The sequence below is a fragment of the Ischnura elegans genome, chromosome 9 (assembly GCF_921293095.1).
Source record: "Ischnura elegans chromosome 9, ioIscEleg1.1, whole genome shotgun sequence".
Lineage (NCBI taxonomy): Eukaryota > Metazoa > Arthropoda > Insecta > Odonata > Coenagrionidae > Ischnura > Ischnura elegans.
In genome coordinates this window covers 36315219-36339898 of record NC_060254.1, presented here as the reverse complement: position 1 = coordinate 36339898, position 24680 = coordinate 36315219, and the positions used below count along the sequence as shown (strand labels likewise).

Below are 24680 nucleotides of genomic sequence, written 5' to 3'. Positions count from 1 at the left end.
CACCTGGAGGTTAAAGAGATCGATGAATCCATAATACCACGGAAACTAGGAGCCATCAATGTAGCACTGTGCAACGCAATTGATGGGAATTTAAACACACATAGGCCGGAAACTCGCATGCAACTCAAATAATGACTCTAACTAATAGGATTCTTTACTTCGAGGCCTTAAATATTCTTTCCCACTATTCCTTTAGGCACCTAGTAAATGAATTCATTGATTCTTACGGTGAATTGATACAATGATAAAGTTTCTGCGGATGAAAAATTCTTGTTACTCTACCCGTATTTCAAGCAATAATATTTTATGAAGTCAACTCTTATTAAAGCAGCAAAAGGCTCTATTCAATACATGAATCAGTTAATCAATTTGATCCCTAGTAAGAGAGGGAAGAGAATTTGGTCCTCAGTGATCTGTCGGAAACAGCATCCAAAACTTTAAGCAACTTTACTACAAATGTTTAACAAATCCGAATCGTAAGTTTCCTTAGGTCATTAGAGAACTTGGTAACTGATAAAATTGAATTTACACCCATAATTCCTAACGCTTTGTTTGAGTTCATATTAAAATGACGGAATTAATGATCTCATTTGACAATGTCAGCAGGCTTTGGATCAGCTACACATTGGTATATATGATCAACTAACTAGTATCCCGTTTATGAAAACTTTGTGCATATTGTACTACCTTAATAGTTTTTTGCGTACGCAGTTGTGATTGCATGCAAGTCATCAGAATTATCTAGCGTTTGTTATAATATTAGTATTTTATTATCACTACTGCTGTTGTGTGTCTCTCTTTGCCTAGTTAAGTGTAATTTGAATTCACAGAATGTTCTTCGCAGATGGTAATGTCATCGATTTAGTTCTCTATGTCTTTTTTTAAATATGTGTCAGGGGGTCATACTATAAAGTATCCAGAAAATGATGATAAAAATATTCTTTGCAATTGTCATTTCAAGACATACCGTCTTTTTTTCCAGGGAAATGTCGCTATCAAATTTTCAGTTGAAGTGGAAACGAATTGTCTGTAGTAAAAGTAAGTCCATGAGCTGAAGAGCAGCCTTTTGAAAACATTTGCTCTTATATAAAAGATATCTAACGAAACGACAAGAAACTTCAAATTAGTATGTAAGGGCAAAGCTACTCCAAGCATTTAGATAACGTTTGCAAGGAATGGTACGTGCCTAAATTTGCGCCTGGAACAAAATGATGGAATGAAATAGCATTACCACACGGATGAACGCTGACCCTTCTGAGAATTTCTCTTCAGCCTTCTGTATTCAAAAATAACCATATTTGATGTTTGTAACAGGATGAAGAGAAAAGATGAAATAGATGAACACTTTATTGATACGGTATACCTCACATTCTTAACGAAAGAAATACTCAGGAAATAAGCATATCCTAGACAAAAGAAAACTATAGTTAAAATGTTTTGCGAGCTTTAATCATAAATTAGGTTAGGAAAGATAGATGTATCCTATCATTAATTATCTATCACAACATAATTTGAGATCGGTAGATACCATTTAAACTCAACGATGCAACTGTTATAGGTTACCTATGAGTTCATGCATGGTTCTGTAATCTGCATAATTATTCGTGTTATGCCACTACTTGCATCAATTTATTTTTTGTCACGAGGCTAAGGCACAATTCATATCCAATGTATTCCTGGATACACACAATTCGTGATGTTTCTTTATTCCAAATTCCAAACCTTGACAAAGCAATTGAAATAAATGATCTTTTATTATTATTTTTTAGCCTTTTTTTCCTTTTATCTTTCATTTACCCAGGCAAATATTCAACAATGCTATCATTTAAAATATCCTTAAAATATCACCGTTGTTTTGAGAAAATGTCCGTTTCCTTCTTTTAATAATATTTTTGAATTTTGGTGAACACTCGATATGAAATTGGTCGTAGTTACCTTGGTAGTGTTGTATTGCTTGGAAAGTGTTATATTGCTTATTATGCTTGGAAACACATGGAGATCAAAGCTAAAATGAGCCAGCAGCCGAGTAAACTCTTAAATACATTTCATCAGATAGCTATAACTAAAATTTGTAGCTAAATAGCGTAATAGTAAAAATTTACTGCACACTAAAACTTATTTTTATCTAAACTCCCCTTTATCTAAACTTTTGTTCCTCAAAGTCTCTTAGACTGAAGTAAAAGGCATCCTTGCCAATCATTACTACAAGTAATACCACTCTGACTTCCTCCATGCCAGGTTTTGCAAAAACTACCATGAATAATCACAATATATTGGGATGAAAAGTTCGATTTGATAAGCTAACTGCTTTGACGAACGTGCAGAAAATAATAATAATAATAATAATAATATCGTTTATTTTCGTAGGCACTGGGGCCCATAAGAAAATATAAGTACATCTTTCTACATTTCACATTGAGATAGATAAATAAAAGAAAAAGTAAATAAATATATATACATATGCAGTCAAATGTGAACAGTGCATATCGCCTAGTGCATGAAAGAAACAATACAATATTTTCGACAAAAAAAATGATAATAAATAATCGCACTTCGATATAACACACTAATTACAAAATTAAAGGTGACAAACAAAAGAAATATGAACAAGAGATATGAACATAAGAAAGTGAATATAAACAAGAAATATGAACATAAGAAAGTGAATATAAACAAGAAATATGAGCATAAGAAAGTGAATATAAACAATAAATATGAACATAAGAAAGTGAATATAAACAATAAATATGAACATAAGAAAGTGAATATAAACAAAAGAAATTTAACTTGGGGATAAGGAGGCATTCTTCAGAAACCCATATGTGCTGTGTTTGAACCTATTGACATTTGTACTGCTTCTTATTTGGGCTGGGAGAGAGTTCCATATTTGTGAGGCGGTTACTATGAATGATTTGTTCATATGTAGCGTGTGATGTTTTGGAATATGGAGGTCAATGTTATGATTTCGGGTAGGTATATCATGAACCTCAGATTTTCTAATGAATTTCTCATACAAGTATGGCGGGTAACCGGTCGTTAAGATACTGAAGGCTAGAGTTATTATGTGAAGGGTGCGACGCTCTTTATACTTAAGCCAGTTGAGGTGATTGTAATAGTTACTGATATGGTCCCATTTTTTTAAATCGTAAATAAACCTTACAGCTGAATTCATGGCCAATTGGAGTTTATTATTGTTTGCGTCGTCTTGGTTAGTGAATAAGGCTGTGCAATAATCCAAGTGAGGGAAGACTAGTGTTTTAACTAATGAAATTCGTATGTCGGGTGTAAGTATTTCTCTGGCTCTGACAAGTTGATGTAGTGATCCCAAAATTTTACGCCTCGCATAGTTTGTTTGAGGCTTCCAACTAAGGGTTCGATCGAATATGACTCCAAGGTTTTTTACTGTTTCCTCATAAGGTATATTGTGGCTACTGAGTCTTATTTTAGGTAGATTTTCATGGTCTAATTGGGAAAAGAAATAATTGCTCCCTATAATTATTGCTGTTGTTTTCTTGTCATTGAGAACCAAATGATTAGCCTGCGCCCAACTGTTAATTCTCTCGATGTCCTCATTGATAAGTGCGATTGAATTAATAATATTGGACGGCGATGAATGACGATAAATTTGAAAATCGTCGGCGTAAAGGTGATAGTCACAATGCATGAGGACATCAGGGAGGTCGTTTATAAAGAGAGAAAAAAGAAGTGGGCTAAGAACTGAGCCTTGTACCATCCCCACGGGATTAGGGATCCAGTTTGACTGTAGGTTACTACTGAAAATAGTTTGGGGAAGAAAAAAAACTCACCTATAACAGAAACATTCTTCGCAAATACCAAGTATTTGAAGAAGAAATCCAATTTCCATTTCATCTTCACCATTTCCACCATTTTGGTTCAGTGCCTCCCTCCACGGCATTGCCGAACTATTTACCAGAAACTTGGACTATAATGAAGATATCCATACGAATGGAGCCCAACACCCCAGAAAAATATTTGTCTATGAGCAACGGATGGAAGATAGAGGTAGCATATCGCAAAAAAGGATACTTCAAACTTTCCACCATGTTAAGACTGCACAAATGGTTTGGCAATCCTTCCATTGGATTTTGGCTCCTGAGAAAAGTTTGCAAAATTTTTGTGAACTGTTTCTCGTAACACGCTAGGAAAGAAAAAGTGTTTGCCAGCAGAGTAGGCATGTTTTCCGGAGGACACCGCTGTTACCGTGACACGCCATTCCCCTTGGCCTTCTAGAGCAGACCGAATGCTTGGAAAAACATGGGGATCAATTACGTGCGGCTCAGTGGGTCGAAAAGTTTATCTCGATTCCAGGAAACTGTACTTTGTGATAGGCATGTTCGGTCGTGTTTCAGCCTGAGACCATGGTGTTCGATTTCGCTGTTTTGCTCCGAAGCGGCTCTGTGAAGCGCCGCGTTGTGGGCAAGAAGAAAACGACGCGACTTGTAGCTTGTTGTGCGACCCTGGTCTACTCAGAACTCACACGCTAGCCTCCAAAATATCGCTTTCTCATGCAAAGTTTCCAAGACCTCGCGTTTTGTCCGAACAGGAAATTAATGCCTTTCTATATTCTAACCCTAAGTAGGAAACAATAACTTGATTTTTTTCTTTCTCTTGATTTCTACTGATTAATGCTGATGAGCTTTTAAAGCTGATTAATGTTTTTGAGTGTAGGTATTGAAGAATTTCAATGCAAGTTTTTGCCAAAGTATCTTTATAATGCTTCACATCTTATCGGTTTATTTGCAATGAATGGAATCTTGCGCATCTTATCCAAATCCAATCATTAATCCCAATATTCCATTAATCACAATAGAAAACCCAATTAATTGCAGAAAAAGCGCTAATGAAGGTATGTGAATACATCTAAATGTTGGAAAAACTTTGCATTTAAATTTCTCAAGGCCTACACTCCGTGGCACTAAACAACGGAAAACAATAATTATCACGAAAACTTGGAATGGGCTCAACAGTCGTGTAATTGTATGGGTTCACGAAATCAGATAAAGATTAGCTCCGATTTACATGAAGTGGTTCATATCATAGCTGATTTTCAGGGGGGAAAGATGCACAGTAGACTAAAAAAATTAATTAGAAAATGGAAAAAATAGTAAGAAAAAAATACAAAAACACAATTACAAAAATCTCCACGATGTTACATAGTTTATTTATTTCGAGAGTAACTTTCTTACTAAGCTATTGGAGCCTTTTTTTAATCTTATTTTATTTTATTCATCGGGCATGAGCTATTCTCGACTACATCTTGTAACAGTTGTGTGTGACAGTTAACTTTTTATCACCAGGTCGCCCATATAGCTATCTTGGTTTCAAGTTCCCTACATTAATAGCGAAACAAACTTCTAATTTAACGAATGTGACTATGCTTGAGACATGAACTACGGCATAAAGTAGGCAACCTCCGGGGATTCACAGGTTGAAATCTCCCTCTGCCTCGCTCCCAGTTTCTTTCTTAATTATATTTTTTGATATTGATAGTGTATTCCAGGAAATAAAATTATAATAGTATCTGTGTTTCATTTACCTCCAGGAGTCTATAAATTAGTTCATTTTTCCAGGAAATGTTTGATTTGTTAATTTGGTATTATTATCACAGCTCAATGAATAGGGTTCACATATTTCTCATTTTCTATGATCGTTGATAAATAAAATTAATTTCAAACAGGGCAAACTCTAAGTCTAACGTATCAAGGTGCCCGCAGAAAACTAAATAAACATGTGATGCAGTCGAGCAATAATACGTAAAATTATGCAAAAAAATCCAATGAAAACTGATTATCGCATGAATGCAAACTAAATTCCAGAAAAACATACTTCAAAATTAAAATTCGCTGAGATGGCTTGCAGGGTTAGCAGTGGAAATCTCTAAGCTAACTTTTAATTGCTCTCCAAGGAAACAGCTGAGGATGTAGTTCAGATGATAACGTTATACGCACACTTGACGAGCGGCAGACTGAGAGCATAAGGAAAGTGAGAACGCATATTTCTTCCAGCCCACCCCGTCTGTTTTGTGAAACATTTTACCCAAGATTTTCGAGCCGAGAATTCAGTTCTTTACGAAGCCGTACGTACGTTTTTACAGGGGCAATCTCTTTTGCACGGCCCCTTTAACCTCTACCTCATACTCGGGCATAGTGGGATAAACCATGTTGTGTGAGAATTTCTCATGGGCCGTAAACACATTCAGAGCAGCTGTTTAATATCCAGCGTGGAGCTGAGGGCGAGCCCCTTCTGGTAGTACTTCGTGATGCTGGGGTCTAAAGCGGCAAGAGACCAAATGGTCATTCGTCAGTCCATGGTGAGAGCGTAAAGAGGCCTTAATTTTTCCCACAAATCTACTATTAAACGGAATATCTGTGCACAGTGAAATGGATGAAACTTTCCCAGATATTGCAGCACCCTATTAGCTCATATTTATTTTTATACATTTAGTTGATGCATGTTTTTACTAGTAGGCAATTTATGAGTAGTCACACGGCAAATGAAATAAATAAATAACGTGCCTACCTGTATAAGAGGTAAAAAAAGAGCCAGTAATAAAGATATATCATGCATTATATATACTTAAAAGTATACCACATTATTAACTACAGAAATTTGGACTATATTCCCCAAAATTTGCAGCTTCTTATGCTCCTTAAAAACCACATTGGCATTATAAAAAATCGAGGAACTCTAGCTCTTAAAATTTTTGAAGAAGGCGGGAAAGATCTTAAAAATATGTTCAAGCAAGTCATTCCAGTAATGCAGAAGTCATTTCTTCAAAATGTCCATTTTCTGCTTCTTGAAAATAATTTTTGATTGTACCTTCTTATACAGCAGGGTGATTCCAGCATTGGATGTATTTCTTTGTAGGTACTACTACATACATAGGCACTACTTATTTCGGAACCTCTATATAAGTTTCTTTCGAAAACCATCTCCAAGGATAAATGAATAAAGAAGCTAGATAATCAAAACCATCCTGGCTATTCCTTTATCTGCCATGTCTTTCATCTCTTTACCCAAAAATACTGCTTATATATTCAAACGTTTCCTTGGAGATTTAATGCAATGTTTTTCTATTCTGCATTCAAATTACACTACTTCTCAGACGTATTGTTGCAATTAATACCAAGGGTTTTAATAACAATTCTTTTTCCCACTCTACTATTGCATTGATTTAGGTTCAAAGCTTTAGTAAGGATCCAAATATTATGCGAATTCCAAGAAACCAAAGCAAATTCTTTAATTTTAACCCTTTCAAACTCAGAGCTGCTTCTGAGAGAAACTAAATTAAAAGACTTCCCATTTTAAAGATGTGAAAATTTTCTGCTCAATCATAATTATTGTGGCAGCAACATGGTTCACCATTTACAGCAAAAAAGGACACGTGGCTTAAATTTTTCCGGATTAGAGCTGATAATGTATATATTTTTGACGTTGCTTAGAAACAACATTAGGTTATGATGGGTAAAGTGTCAAAAGGGTTCAAGGCTAACTCAGGTATGCTTGAAGTGCCTTGTTTAAAATTTGTAAATTTATATGAATGAGGTGAGCTATAGTGGAAGGACAACCTTGAGTTAACGAAAAATATAGGACATTTTTTCACAAGTTAAATGAGTACCGTGCGACGCATTTAGCCCGTTGGGTCATTCTCAAGAGCAATGCAGTGTGCTTCAGGATGACCCGACGCGTTCCGCAGTATGGGATAAACTTGTGAAAAACTGTCACCTCTGTATTGGTTAACGCATTCGAAAATGACCTACGTTGCACAAAAATGGAAAGACTACGATGGAGTGAAGTTCCTATAACTAAATATTTCAGGTTAGAAGAAATTTGAGTAGGTAATCAACCGAAGACGTTTGGCACAATTCACAACTCCTTAGAAACTTGTGTATTTTGTATATTACATGATTTATAGCTGTATATTCATTATCATATCTTTTATAGCTGTTATTCATGGTTTAACACTTTGCTGGCGAATATAATGAATAAATATCTCTCCGATTTGCGCGTGGGTAAGAAATATTAATGTAGACAATTAAATGATGGGTGCCTTAATTTTTCTTTTCAAGTGCGAGTATAATGATAAAATCTAAAACCAGGGACATGAGGAGAGGATTTTAAAAATACGGAAATGGATTATGATGTCTTATGCAACGTTTAATGTCAATGTTTATTTAAATGACATTAAATCTTACCCCGGCACAAACCCGATAGAAGATGGTTTTTTAAAAATGATTTCACTTTTGTTTTTTAGAATTAGTAATGGAAATAAAGTAAAGGGGGAACCTTATTATTCTCTATAAAACCGTCTTTGGCCCTGGTGAAATTTCGGCGAACGAGCATTGAAATTCTGGAAGGCTATGAAAATTATTTTAACAAGAAATATCTCGCTATCCGAATATGGATCACGTTTTACAGGAGGTTCAATGAATTGCGGCGCCACCATTCAATTCACATGAAGTATTCGCGATTCCTAAAAATACCTCTTTCATGTTAGCAGAACATTGAGTAGGTAAACCAACGACCATATTCAATACAATACACAATTCCTTGGAGATGTGTATTTTTAGTGTAATAGAACTTGGTAACTTTTTCTAATGTGGTACGCTTGCGTATTCCAAAAAATGGCAATAAAATGTAAGTAAATATTACAGAAAAGCTCATAATTCTCTTTCAAAACCATCAAACCATGAAGTAAATGCTATTACTAACAATACCTCTTTCAGGTTAGCAGAAATTTTAGTAGGTATTTCACCAACCAGATTCAACACAATACACCATTCCTTTGATTTTGTGTATTTTTAGAGTACCTACTAGAACTTTGTAACTTTTACTCAATGTATTAAGTTTGTGTTTTCTAGAATTTTGCAATAAAAAGTAAGAAAAATTTCACAGAAAACCTCATCATTCTCTTTAAAAACCATCCTTGGTCCTGTTGCTTCAAAACTTCACCGAACACTCACTGAAATCTGGAAGATAGTAATGAAAGGAGAAACTTATATCACCCTGATATCCGAACATGGATCACGTATTACAGGAGGTTCAATGAAGGGCGGCGCCACGAGTCTCATGAAATATTCGCGACTTCGTGCTTGTTTTCCCTGTGCGTGGGTCCGTCGTGACCACAAGTGCACATGCGTTGAAGTGAATTATTCGATCCAGCGAGTCTGTTACTCATGGCCGGGAATGGGTTGTGGTTGCGGCAGGGTGAGAAATATGGACGACGGACAAAGGGGTTGTTTTTAGAGTAGCTCATCCGTTAACGTTCACTCCATCATGTAGCTTGATGAAAGGAGTTGTGCCTGGTTAACCATGATTTCGTGATATGGATCGCTTCACTGCTAGAAGTGCTGATCTAGTCGGTGAGTTCTGAGAAATGAAAACCATTGCATTTTCTTTGGAACTCATTTGATGCAGAGCTATCCAAATTATAATTCGTAGGTTGGAAAATGTCCTGCCACTGAGGATAGGATGACGCAGTCATTCTATGGTAGTATGAAGTAGAATGATAAAAATATTTATTAGCATTAAAAGAATTAATAGATTCCATGACCCAATAATTCCATGATAATATTAACTAGAATAAGGAAAATATTTAATTAGCATAATAAGAATTAATAGAATAATTATAGAAACAACATAAAGCTTCATCCGGATGAAATCGATGATTTATTAGTAGGCATGCTAGTAGTGTTTAAAAAAATTGATATCACATGAATTGATACAATTCCGTGACAGCCACCATTTAATTATTTGTTTTCATTGCGTATATTCATACCAAGACATTTAATGTTTTTAATTTTAATTCGACGAGTTCAAAAGATCATGATTCAATAATAAAAACCAACATCACCAAACCAACACCAAATTTTTAGCGATAAAAAGATAACATTTTTTTAAGTAATATCTAATATCTAATTATTTAGAGATAAAGAGAGATAGGAAATGTTAGCAGGAAAAAGTAAACGAAAATTGTTTATTTTTGCTTGAATGGGTGAAAAGTTACGGGAGCACCCGCAACCTTTTCCCACTCTTTAGAATCACCAAGCGGTGGTTTGCCGTTTCCCCTTGGGGATTTGAAGCCGCGAGAGTCGCCGGTATCAATTACTGCACAGTCCATACGTCTACATAAAACACCAGGAAAAAAAGATAGCAAGAAGCTCCTGCATAACCTGTATTTCCGGGTGCCGCTTCGGATTTAGATTTTCGGTGCAGCGCGAGCAGTAAAAAAAGAGGAAAACCTCTTCAATTTTATCCTCCACTGCGGTACGAGGTTGTGGAAGCTTTGACGCGTTGGGTATCAGAAAAGAACGGCATGAATGGACGGCATGCATTCGTATGTTTTTGTACTCTTTCCCATCGACGCACTTGTCACGACCGTGTGCTCCAGCAAGTTATTTCTTATTCCAAAATGCGGATTTGTGTTTTTGTAGTTTTTTTTTTTAAATTCATTAAAAATAGAGAACGAAAATTGCAAAAACGTGCATCACACACCCATTCATTCCAATAAGACACAATAATTCACTACTAAGCTGTTCCAATATGATCGTCACTCAATTTTATGATACTATTATAAAAATAAGTGACATTATAACACATAAATGTTTAAATTAACTGTATAATTTTTTCATCTATTATAGCAAATCTACATTTAATAAATATTCAAGTAAATTTTTTCTTTGGGAAAAACTTCTTCAATGCGATATTTCAAAGTTAAAAATTAAAAAAAAACACTTGAAACATTTTCCACCTTTTCATATTTATGTTGCTATGCAATAGAATAAACCCAATATCAATGATATTTCCCATGGTATTGATAATTTGTCTTCTTTCCTTTTGATGTTACCGAGTGAATATTGATTTGAAAGGAAACTTTTTGTTATATGTTTATTAATAATGTTACCCATTCAAATATATGGTCGACAGGCTGTCTTCTGATTACGGTCCTGAGAAAAATATCTTTTGGCTCCCGAAACATTGAATCATAAAAAAATTAGCTTTGAAAAATATTCCACTCAGTTTTCGCAATTGAAAATGATAAAATATCAGCATAATCTCACTCATTTACATATAACAACAAAAACATAGGTAACAAAAAGGAAGACCTAAGATAACATCCGGATGGGTAATCAAGTCAGCGTTTTATTGCATTCATTAAATATTACGTGTCTAGTCTAAGTGAAAAATTGTTATCATTTTGTGGTCTCATGAAAGAACCCATTCAAATAATGCACTTATCAAAATCCACCACAGGTGTAAACCATTTTGGCATATTTACATTACATGATTGCACCGAATTGGTCACATAATGCACCACAAATACGTATATGTGCTAAACAGACTTCATACTGCGTATTCTGCCATAAAATAGCCAAATATCAATCATACTACGATCTCCGTCAATTTGAAAGAAGACAAATTAGCAAAACCATAGGAAATATCATTGATATTGGGTTTATTCTATTGCATAGCAACATAACTATGAAAACAAGGGAAATGTTTTAAATGCTTTAAAATTTTTAGTATTGAAATATCGCATTGAACAATAATTTGTATGTGAATAATTTGCTTGAATGATAACCTTAATAGACATTGACTGAATCATGCTGAAATAATGTTGACTCTGAATATTTTAGGGAAGTTATAACAGGTTATTCATAATATATTTATGTTGACTTTATTTAATTTTTTTTTAAATTTAAATTATAATAACCTGTAGGCCAATCATTTATATTTTTTACTTAATTACTGTAACATAGTTGATGGTTTGAGGCGTTACTTAGTGGAACTTACTCATGATGAATAAAAAATTTAAACTTTGTTTTTCCATAGAATATCATTCTGTGGAAAAACAAAGTTTAAATTTTTTATTCAACAATACTATAACATAATTGAAAACGGGGCGGAATGATTGTAACGAAAACAAGCGTGTCCTCAGGAAGAGGTACTGTTTATAAGTGGTTTCTAAATATTTGGGAATGACAATCTTAGGAGTTTTCACTCTTTAATTTATGTGTAGGGTAAACATTTAGGTAAGTTTCCTAGAAAGGAAGGTTATGAGCTTACCGAAGAATTTATGCTATGATTTATGTGCCAAACGTTTTCTACCAATTTCTTTAGCGCATTTCACTCATGCAACTTTCCAGAAGAAAATAGACGACGAGTGCATTGACCAATTGAGGTGTAATAATGCAAACGCTGAAAGATTGGACAAAGCCAAGCTGAAACCAGAATGGGAAAATAGCGGTGGACAGGCCCTACTTTTCTTTCAACGAGCAGGTCCGGCGGGCCAGAGCAATAACACCCAGGCGGCGAGTCTGCGAATGGTTCACCGTGGTAGAGGGAGCCTTGTTACGGAGAAACTAACCAGCAGGCCCGCCGACCCACTCAGCCTGGACGGAAATAAAAAATATACGTCTGCTGAGTTGGCCATGTTCGCATTGAAAGCACAGAGAATACATCGCCAGCATGGAGGCCAAAAAACAGTTTCTGTTTCCGTAACTTGAATGTAGTGCACCTCAGAAGGGACAATGGGCTGGTAGGAACTTTTATTATGCGAGGATTCAATTGCTAGGTATGTTTTGTGTGCTCTTTAGATCTAAAACTTTATACCTAATACACTTCGGGAAAATGAGGGATAACGCATGTGTTATTTTTTATATATTAAATCATTTGATTCTTCATAATTACTGAAATTATTTGTCGGGACAGTTACATTTATCTTTTGTTTATCATTTATGTTAACAATATTTTTTGATGGTTTCAGATGCAATGTTATAATTCTCCTCTTCATATATCTTATAATAACATGCTGATAAAAACCAATGGAAACTATTTCTAGAGATATTTTGTCAAAATAAATCGATTCCGGTAAAAAATAAAAGCACTGTTCAGCTAAATATTCTCCTAGGTATATTATTTGTAGATGTACTTTACAAATTTTTGAATAATTTTACTTTTACTTGCACAGTATAATCATTCAGTCCAAAAATTAGTGTAATAGAGATTGCTATAACCTCAATCAAGGTTGGGATAATTATGACAATTTGATCTACAGATAAAATAAATGAGGATTAACAACGAGGGAAGGGATCTTGAAAGCACTTCATTAAAATGTTTTTCTCTGTAAAATATGGTCATATGTTAGATTATTATTTTTTAAATCGTAAAATAAATTGAAAATTCCTTATATAACGACCTAACAGTAAAAATCAGAATGATTTTTCGAGCAGCGGTTTTCACCCCATTTTGACTTGCATACAAAGTTTCGTCTTTCCCCCTGCTCCAAAAAATTGCAGAACCAAAGCTTAGTAAGATCCTTCAAATTTTGCATATATATTTCCACTTCCTCTTGAGATGCATACTTACGTGGGGTTAAATATTCATATGTAAATATTGGGAATCATTAATGCCAGGTTTAACCAAATCTTTCATTTCAGGCCACCAATTGGTCCAATCGTTGTTTTAAACTACTTTCTATGACTTTAGCTTTCAAATAAGAAACCTGACAGCCGAGAGATATGTGTGTATTTTTATATGTAACTTTAGATATAAGTGCAGTGCAGATAATGATTAGTGAGGTATATCTGTCGTTGTAGAAAAGGAATACAATTGATAATCACTGATAATACCTCCATAGATTCATTAATTCACTTGTGTCAATTTTCCACAGCATTATTGTATAGGTACCTCACCAACCATTACCTGTACTTATCACCAAAATTCTAACAATTCCACAAATAACCCTTGGATTCTAGGTCCCTCAAATATTCCTAAGCTTAGGCAATGACATTATCATGGTCTGTTCAACGTTAATTCAGCAAAATTAAACCGGCCTTAAGAGTCACTCATCCTACCCTCTCCAAAACTAATCGCCACGATCAATAGAGCATCATTCGATCATACACCATCTACAAGTGGGGCACCGATGCGAATGTCAAATTAAAGATGCCGGAAGACCGCGATATTTGAGGGACAGGCAAAGGAATACGGGGTGTTGTTAATGGGGGGAGGTAATGACAGGGGAAAGATTAAAGAATGAAGGCAGGACCTAATTCTAGCCTTTCCACGGTGACCTCAAAGCCTGTTTCCTCTAAGACTTCGAGGGTAAAGGGTGGAAATGAGTTTTTGTCACTCGGTGTGTGGGAGTCGAGGTAGAAGGAGCATAAATAGACGGGTTAGTTGAAGAGAAACGGAGGGTAAAAGGAAAGCTTTCGTGGTTTTAGAGCGTAGAAAACGAACAGCCCTAGGTTTTGCTAACACCTACTTTCAAGGGATTTGAAATATGCTGCTCCTTGGGTCCTTTGAGTATAAATGAAGGGTTCCGCTCGCACAGAGGTGCTTGGGTCAAAGCTAAGTCCCAACTTCCCCGACGAAATCACTGTCGTGATAACGTGATAAATCGAAATTTAAAAATAGCTCTGTGGAAGGTCTCCCATTCAGTATACGGAGGTAAATTATCCTGACGAAGACCAAAGATCCAAGAGGTGTTATCATGCGAATAAATTGCTAGAACCTTGAATATACAATAATAAATCACGCAACATTTTGTCTTTTCTAATTTTAGATTTTTGAATGCCCTTCAGTAAATCATATTAGAAGCATTACTATACTTAAAATTTTAAGGTCATTATCCTTTGAAATTGAACACGGAAAACCTGATGGAGACAACCTTCTTACCTCCGCCACGGAAAAATACCTGGTTTAAAAAATAAATACACAAAAATGTTAATGAATACATTAATTAGCATTATTAGTCTAACTCCGGGGTCATATAACCGCAACTAGCCGCATTCTTACTTAAAATTCAATGTTTGGTGCCAGAAGCCATCAATCTTCTGTATAAAAATGTATCACAACTCTTAGCAGGTCCTTAAAAACTGTTATAAAACATGGAATATGAAATTTAAATACACATGTCGGGAAAAAGAAATATTTTCCAAGAACAACATGCCCACAGCAGGTCAGGGCAGCGGAGCATTTTAATAAAATCTTTAGATGGGGTCAGGAAACACATATTACTACACCTTAAATTATAAAAAGTTGCTCTGAAATTAAATAAACGCTCGAAAATAAAGGGCATATTAGATTTCACTTGAATGCGGCTCGCTATCTGAGTTTTCCTGTGAACTTCCGTACACTTTTTAGTTGGATGTAAATGATCAATTCCTTGGGTTATTAGTTAGGCCATTAATTGGGGGCACATTATACCCATTCGGTAGTTTTATTATATATTTAAAGACATTTAAACGTATGCTTCCGCCAATTAGCTTCTTATCATATGTCGATGGCAAGGTAATAGAATATTTCTCGATACTAGTAGAGTAGCAATTATGTTTAAAAAGTATTGCACCAGGGGAATCAAACCTACTATTTTACCATTGCTTTGCTTCTCAGGCTTCTACAGTTATGTCAAAGCGGGTGAGGTAAAGAATATGATGAAATATAACATCGAGGCACTAAGTGACCATGAAACTACTCGGGGAATTTGGCGAAGATTATTTCCAGAGGAAGAAACTGGCTACCATAAATTTGTTCCATTTACAGTCGCCAATTTGACTGCTCAGTTCAGTAAGTAATTCAAATGATAGCATTAGTTGATTTCCGGAGGTTGTCAACCTCGCCTTGGATGCAAGGGAATGATAGAGCAGTTGTAATTTTTGTGATCAGAAGTCGAAATTGAGGTATGCGGATATAATTCTACAGAAGGAACATTTTTTTGTATAGTGCATGTGCGTAGGGCCCACCATCAGGCACAATATTCCTTCTACAAACACCAAAAATCACACCGTCTGCATTGAAAAACGATGAAAATGGAACGGGAAGAAGAAAGACCTCCAGTTTTAGGAAAGAAAAATACGACCTATAGCAAAATATTTTGCTTCATGCTATCCAATTTATATACTGATTCAAATTTCACGAACCTCATCTGTGCCTTTGTGTATTTTTCATCAAATGCCTAGACGACTTCTTCAATCAGATGTTGCGTTTTTTACACATACGATCACATACGATTTTTCCATGGTCAGAAGATTATACGATATCGGCATTGATACGGTCATCAAAGACGATTTTTCCGCGATCGGTACGTAATAGTCATGTTTCAACAGCAATAATTTCAAATAACTTTATGTGCAATATCTTCGGAAAGGAAAAAAGAAAATTCTTGTCAAATTTTACTAATTACCTCTCGTGACTATCCTAGTGTCACACTAAAGTAAGGGACTCAGGCCTGAGGATAGCAAATATTTGCCAGCAGTATCATCTTTCCAAAGGAATTGCATTCAGGTTCACGTGAAATTATTGCTCTGGTAGCAAGAATATTACGTAAGAAAAAATTATCGTAGAGAAATTGAACTTGCTGACCTATATGTGAAAGTCTGCCTGAAGCAGTCTTCGAAACATGTGTTGAAAATGTAATATGACTCTAAAAAGGTGACAGATGACACTAACAAGCATTTTTATTTCAGATGAATTAGCTACAGAATGGAGAAACCCTTTGAAATTTCTTGACATACGGCGCCACGCAAATGCATTTCATATACATAATTCTATATGTACTCCTCCAAGTGTATCTTAATTAAATGCTGCTCATTAATGTAATAATTACAAAGAATATGTTCAAGTAAATAACATCATTATACAATTGGAACGCCTTAGGTGACCCAGACATGGTAAGAAGGAATTAAATTTTAATAAACGTTGCCGCTTGCTTACATTTAAGACTTACTTTAGAGTGGGTATATCACTCTCATTTGGCCAGAATTCCTGATGTATTTATCCTGACGTACTAATTGCTAAAACGCACTCTCAGTTCTTGATATTCTGTGAGTGGACAGAATATATCTTTACCTGCGGTTACTTATGTATCATAAACATGCAAATCATGCCTAGTAACATTTTTTAAGATGAGGTTTTCACAGTTGAATTAAATTTGTGACCAGGATTTCCTTTGTACTATCCAAAACTTTTTACATGATATCGTAACATTTTGATGAGAACTAGATCATCATATACGGAGGGCAGATGAATACATGTGAAGGAAGAATAAAGCGTTCTGTTCATTTTTCTCTGCTCAAGTCAGATTTCCACTGCTTACCTTACGACACGGTCCCAGTAATTGTTGGCATGGAATACTATTTCTGTCTTGAAATTTTATTAATCTCTGATTAATATTACTGTAATGAACAGAGACGCCGGCTACCATCTGAGCTATGCGTGGAAACCAGCCCTGAAAAAAACTGAAGGGGGAGAGGACACGCATTGGCCCGACCGTCGACCAATCATAGCCCACCTGAACCCAATGCGAACGTATATAAGACGGACACATCTTAGCTAATCCATTCACCCTGAAGATGATCGAAGACTTAGCCTTCGAAACGTAGGTGCAGAAAAACCATTGGACCCGGGTGGAAACCCGAGAACTCTTCCTCCAGTCTATTCGCCGGGAAAACCTTAGATCCTTCACATTTTGACGACTTATTCAGTGAGACGTTGCGTTTTTCCTACAAAGGCCAGAAAATACGATTTTTTTTACGATCAATGAGTAATATTCTTGTTTCAAGATCAATTATTTCACATCCCACTGCATCATCAATTACATAAGAGCGGAATTTAATTAATATATACGTGGAGGAGTACGTAAAAAATAATTTATCTGAATAGCACGAGCGAGGTGCCCCTATTAACCCTTCACTGCTGGCGTAGGGCGATGGTAGATCCCCAGGCTGGTATATATGTTGATTACTTTCAGAGTGATTTGGTAACATCACTTAGCTACTTAGTAGCCTCAATTCTACTCCCCTCCCTCCCACCAAACTGTTTTTTGTCAGTCTACCTCACCCTTGTGAAGTGTAAACATTGTGCAAAGAGATCTGTGGACTCAGTATGTCCCCGCGCCATAAGTTACGTTGTGGATACCTCGTTTTTTGCATTGAAGTAATTAACATTATGAATCGAAGTGGTGTATATTGTTTTATTTTGCATTTTGTTATAATAATTGAATTATGAATTCCCAGGACCTGAATGAAGGGAAAGATAAATGTGATTTTACGTTTTCACAAAAAATGCAAGGTTTTTTCTAAAAATATGAAAAAAATATTAACCCTTAACTAGTGACGTGAAATATTTGTTACACTACCAGTGAAGACCAGCGCGGTCTTGGAGACCGCAATAAATCAAAAATTCATAAAATGTTGCAAAACCATTGTTATTGTTTTGTTTAATTTTTGTTTGAATGCTTAACTATTCTTAAACTTATATTAAAATTTTCACACTCCCAATACGAACCAATTTGTCATTAAAAATTGTGATTTGAAGCAGGCATAAAAAAACTGATGCCCAAAACACTTGAGTTATAATTACTCTATTTATGCATCAGTATGTTGCCAGTTTAAAAAAACGCCTTAAATGTTAAAGTTGGAAGGCTAAGTAGTAAGTAGCTATGAAATTTATCCAGCTTATTCCTTTCTTGATGCTTTCTTATGCTAGTGACGTACGGTCTCAAAGACCGCTAATCGAATTGAAACTCAAATTTACAAAATTTAATAAAAGGAACATTAATTTTTAAGAGTGGGATGTCCTTGTTATTCAAAAATATGAAGCTAACGAGAATTATAGATATTTTGAAATATTAACTTTGAAAATATTCATAATTTTGGAAACGCAGCGGTCTCTCAGACCGCACGTCACCGGTTAAGGGTTAAATATTGAGAATACTAAAATATAAGAATCTACAACTGTTGAAAAGAATTTAAACTTTCAAAAATGCATGGTGTTTTTGACAAAATATCTTTAGCTATTAAGAAATTAACAAATAATTTTGGGATTTGCTATGTCCCCACGCCAGTACTAACTTCTAAAAACTCCGCGTCCGCAGTTAATGTTGATGCAAGTGGATACTGCTGGTCGAGATCATAAGTCACCCTAGTGTACAGGTACGCACGCTTTAGTCGGATGGAAGCGGAACGGGAGGAGGAAAGACCACAGTAGGTTTTAGAAAGTGAAAAACGACCTTCGCTAGCTACTCCCAAACACACACACACACGCACACACTATCCCATTCAGCTCTCATTTCCTTTAAGAGCTAGTCTACACGGTACACGCCCCAATTCGTGGTGCTGGTGGACGTAAGGAATAAGGGGTTGATTCCCCTGGAAACAGAACAATGAAACGACACAATGCAGGGAGGAAAATGTAACGGAGGAGGCGAAAATGGATGAAAGGGACTGAATGGGAGTTGTAGAAGGCCATGCGATGAATGAGACCGGAGAATGGAAAGGTTGAAATAGAGGACACGTGAGGGAGAGAGAGAGGAGATGTATGCGGTTATGCGGTCTGGAGCGAAGGTAACACTAGGATGGGAACAAAAGGACGTGAGGATGAAATAACAGGGTACCCGGGGAGAGGCTAGAAGGGTTAAAAAAAACTCCACGTCCATGTGGGTGTGCTGAGAAGGAGAAAGGAGGAGAAAAGGGGATTATGGACGCTTATGAGGATACGCGAAAGGATGTAATGTCCCCGCTTTGCTCAGAAACCCCCCTCCACATAACCCGGGAGCGTTAGGTACGTTACATGTAGTCTCTCACACCGCGGAGTGAATTAACACGCGCTCGCATAATTTATGAATTCCACCGCCCCGCTCAAAAGGTTTGCGAAGAGCACGTTTTGCGTGTGATATACCGGTTGGATGGATTGTCCCGATGACCTCCCAGCCTGGAACCTACCTCCTCCTACCTAGCCATAAAGGGTCACACAGGTCTCCACATGTTCATTCTCGGCCGTGACAAGTTTGTGTATTCAGGTCAGCCCCCTAGGGGGGTATTTGCCCGCGTTCTATAAGGACCGCTTCACAGCTTTGAATCATCTCTCGGACCGTGGTTTATTAATTCGTCCGTCAAAAGGGGTGACAAGCGTGCGTGTGATGGCTAAGTGTGTGGATAGTTGGGGTGTCTAGGGTATCCAGCTTTTCGATCCGGTAGGTGCCCCCGAGCATTTCTCTGCGTCCGTGCGTTTCTTTACAAAGAGATTGTACATGATTTAGCCTCATTGGGGATAGGAATGCACTTGAACTTGATCTGGATGGGCTTGGTACACAAAGATGACATGTGTGACACACAAAACATTGTGCAAAGTACTGCTGCGTTGCATGGTGTATTTAATTTTAATAATAATAATAATAATAATAATTTTTTGGTCCAGCGATCTTGTACATGCTAAAGGACTGGTCAACAAATTATAGAAAAAATTTTCGAGTTACTAGCACAAAATAAACCATTAATTTAAAACCTGTTTTCAATTTAACCAACAACTTTTAATGCATTTCATGAAATAAAATAGGGTATTTAGAGTCCAGTGTTATGACCTGGAAGGTGCCTGCAAAAACATTCCTCTGAGTCCGTGCGTTTCTTTACAAAGGGGATGTTCATGGTTTAGCCGCACCGGGGGTACGAATGCACTTTAACTTGATCTAGAAAACGTAGGCTACAAAGATGGCATACGTGACCTTCAAAACATTGGGGTATTAGGTTTGATTGATTGCATGGTATTTGAAGGGAGATCGTGGTGCCAAGGTGACAATGGTAGATACAGTATTGTCCGTTATTATTCTTGAAAATTTTGAAGTAAAAACTATAACTGTACCAACCCAGAGATCAAGTACATGATACAGAATAGACAATTTACAAATTACTTGCAAAAAGCACACTATAGGAATATTAAATTCAGCCATTAATGAGATCAACAACCTTGCAAGGAATTTTTTAGTTAAATTAGTTTTACTTTGGAATTAAAAACAGAAAAATATTTATACAACTCCATTCGTTGGGTAAAGCATTATAGAATTTTAGACCCACTGAATTTGGATTAAACAATTCAGTCGTAGTTCATACGTATGGGGCACTTAGGCCATTGGAACTTCTTGTTAAATCATTTTGTACATCACTGCTTTTATTAATTTGGGCTTTACTTATAATGCTTTACTTTTACTGCTTTTATTTAAAAAAGCATCATTATGTGTGCAATGTAAACTACAGACGAATGGAAAAGGCACAAGGCCGAGAATTCTAAAGGTAAGGCTTTCAACGGAAAACAAAATGATATCAATATCACAACAGTTGCGAAGTCTAGCTAATGGTGGTGCAAGTCACCAATTGAGATACAACAGAACAAATGCGCTAGTTAATGGATGAGTTCTAATGACAAGTCACGTCTCAGTCTGGATCATACCAGTGGCAGTTTTCATTAATACAATATGAAAATCTTTTTAAAAAGAGTTCAAATATTGTGACACCGCGTAAACTGCGATTAGTAGAATAAAGCAACAATTTAAGTGATGATTGACCAATGCAATTCGAGTGATCTCTGGCCCTCAATATCTGCCTCGTCTCAATCACAATCTCTCCTACAACCAGAGCCTCATACGAGACTCGTCTCGTAGGCCCAAAATATAATATTTGACCATAATCAACCTTTTTATTGCTTTTCAAAAAGGCGTTCCAGGTTCTTGTATGCAAGGTCATTCCAGACGTGACGCGTTTGCGGGTTCAGGTCACTCCATGAAGTTTTGCTCATTAGGACCACTTAGCTTCCGACCTTTGAATCATGACTGGGAGCATGATTTATAAATCTGCCCGTTAAACGAGGTCACAAGGGAGCGTGTGATGGCTACACGAGTATATTTTGGAGTCTACGGTCCGGTGTTACAACCTCTGGAACATTTCTGCGAATATGGCGTATTTTATACGAAGCGTGATCGTTCAAGAATATAGCCACAATGAAATACTCTGAGACTTGCTGCACGAAGCGCACTCAAGGAAAATAGCATGTTTTAATCAGAAAGTATGGCCACTTAGCAAGGTAATTTATATAGGCGTCCAACATCCAAGTTGATTGCCGAAGATTAAGCACTTTCTACTATATAGTCTTAAATAAATATCAGAATTGTTCAAAATGTATGCCTCGCTAGGTTGTAGACGGAGCTCAAGAGACATTCTCGTGTTCTTCACTCATTTTTGAGTCTCGTTTCTAAGACCACAGTCACACCTTGGACTCGTCTTGTCTATCAGTTCTAAAGGAATAAGTATCCTAGCTTGCTCACCAAAAGTATCCACTTGGTCGTTCCCATCCATCATATGTTAAAGCTGTAGGGTACCCCAGGTGTTGTTCGTTTATGTTCTACGGACCTCAACAGCTTTGCGTTAATACTCGCAACGCGGGTTATTATCTTTCATCAAAAGCGGTGACAGGTGCGAGCATGATGGCTAAGTACTGCTATTTAGGAGTCTAGAGTTCGGTGATTTGATAAGAAAGGCGCCTTAGAGTGACCCTGCTTTCGTCACATGACTGTGCAAAAAGACCGACCATAATTTAACAAAAAATTGGAGTATACACTAGCACCTTTACTGGCTTTTGTTTGGGTATTAACTGAAATTCGTCAGATTTTCTACCGTGCAACGGAAATTCTGCGTTTATTGTTGTGCGGTATTTGGAGTAGTAGACCAAAGGCAGGTATATATTAGTGCTGATGAAAATAATTTTAAGATGATGAAAAGAAAGTCTCCACGAATCCATGGGACATTGCACAGCAGACGATTTTGAAACTGAAAACACTCTATTCCCTAAAAATGGTCTGCTGTAGCTGGAGAGTTAGCGATGACGGGATTACGAGGACGATTTTTCTATTTTGAAATTTGTCCAAGGTCCCCTCTGAATTTGCTTGCCCCAGCTGCAATTGGCTATGTAATCGGTGGAGAGACAGCGAGTAAGGATCGGATAATTATATGCTACATGCACTATACGAGTTAAATAAACGTACGGCGTATGTTTATTGCTGTGCGGTATTTGGAGTATTAAACTAAGGATATTAGTGCTGATTAAAATAATTATAAGATGATATTAAAAAAAACTTGCGAAATTGCGCTGCAGACGATTTCTAAACTTTTTTTTTTAATTAGTTATGAAAATCCATGTCCAAGAGCCCTGCTGCTTTCCATACCTTCACTTCACGCTTCGTACTCTTCCTTTATGTGTTTCGATATTCTACGACCCATATTCTACGCATTGAGAGGAAATGAATTGCCGTGAGTACTGAAGACGTGAGAGAAACTCGTGCTCGGAGTAATTCTTCCTCCATAACGCGTTCTATTGGAAGATACATCCTATTCTTTGAAAGTTCAACCAAACGGAACCCTGGGCGGGCCCACAGGGATGCACCCCTGAGGCCAGGCTCATAAGTCCGATACTTTTTTCGCCCAGACCTCAGGAGAAAGGAAGGTAAAAGGAAGGAACGAGGAAGTAGGCGCCGCAGCTGTAGGAGCCCGCAGACACCTTCAGGGTAAGAACACGCGTGAAAGGGAAAGAATGGATGAATACCGCGCCGTCACTACGGCAACCTGGGCTACTATCGAAGCTGAATTAACAATTCTCAAATAAATGATAGGTCACCGCACAAAGAGAATGATCCTGTGATTTATAACTATATCTTTTAAATCTCAGCTTTGAGACTATAACGGCTGCATTAGGACTTAAAAATAGGTGATTTGGTTTGTAGTGTTTACCTTATGTTATACCTTATGTTATATTCCTTAATGCATGTATCTGAATTTTCCTAGCATTCCTTACAGCACGTTTTGCTTTCTTGTATCATAGGCATACGCTTCATAAGAAGTTCGCAATATTTGCCTTTGCATGAATGTGGAAGTATAATGTGTTAGTGTACGTAGCATTTTTATGATCCAAGGTGTGGATGCGGGAATCCTCTGGCATGATGCATGAGAGTGATTGATCAACTTCTGCCAAACACCAAAGAGTTGGCTAGCAGGGCTAGATGAAGTACATATAATAGATTCAAGAGCCATTAATTGGCCTTGCCGTGTTCTGTGAATGCATTAATTAAATTACTTTCACTTCATAACAATGCGGAGAGAATTTCTGAGGTCATTGCCGTCACGAGGGAAGGACATAGCGGATATAAATCCGTAATTGACGTTCACTTAAACCACTGAGGAGGCCATGGCTAGGTATTCATAACTTAAAGGTTCCCCTGCTTCTAATTCAAGCACGTAATGACTTGGCTTGTAAATTTTCCAAAGTGGTCAAATATTTATTTAGAGTTTTATGTTTGGAAAAATCATTTATTTATCCATTAAGTCAATCCTACTACAGTATAAAGGTACTTGAATAAGTAATGGATGCCTGCTGATCATCACACTGCAAACGTAAAATCTTCATTTATATTCTGTTACTAGTGAATAATCAATGTATTTCATTAGAAAAATATGGCGTTAGCTTATCAGCAAGCATGTTTCAAATTTACGGCACGCAAATTGGTATTTATATATTACGATTCACCCCATGATTAAATGCGAATTATATACCATAAAGCTTAAACGTAAGTTTTTTGAAAAAGATTTCGTTTGTCAATCAAATTTCAGATATTAAGGGTCTCAGGAGTGAGTAAGGGCTACCATCAAGATTCAGGCATAAAGAGTCACCTTAATATTTTCATGCGCAGCCCATTGAAAGCGAGAATGAGGTAAATATATTTCGAATAGAAAGATAATAAAATTTCACCATCACTGATGATTCTGAGATTAAAGCTTTGAGGTAGACCAATGGTTATTGGCACAATTTTCAGTATGGGGCTAAAACTTATCAATTTT

At 36.5% G+C, this 24680-nt stretch overlaps 1 protein-coding gene across 1 annotated transcript in view; it reads right to left on the bottom strand.

Annotated features, from left to right (window-relative positions):
- LOC124165676 overlaps positions 1-24680 on the bottom strand; it is a 139103-nt gene that overhangs the window by 60166 nt on the left and 54257 nt on the right. The window lies entirely within an intron of this gene.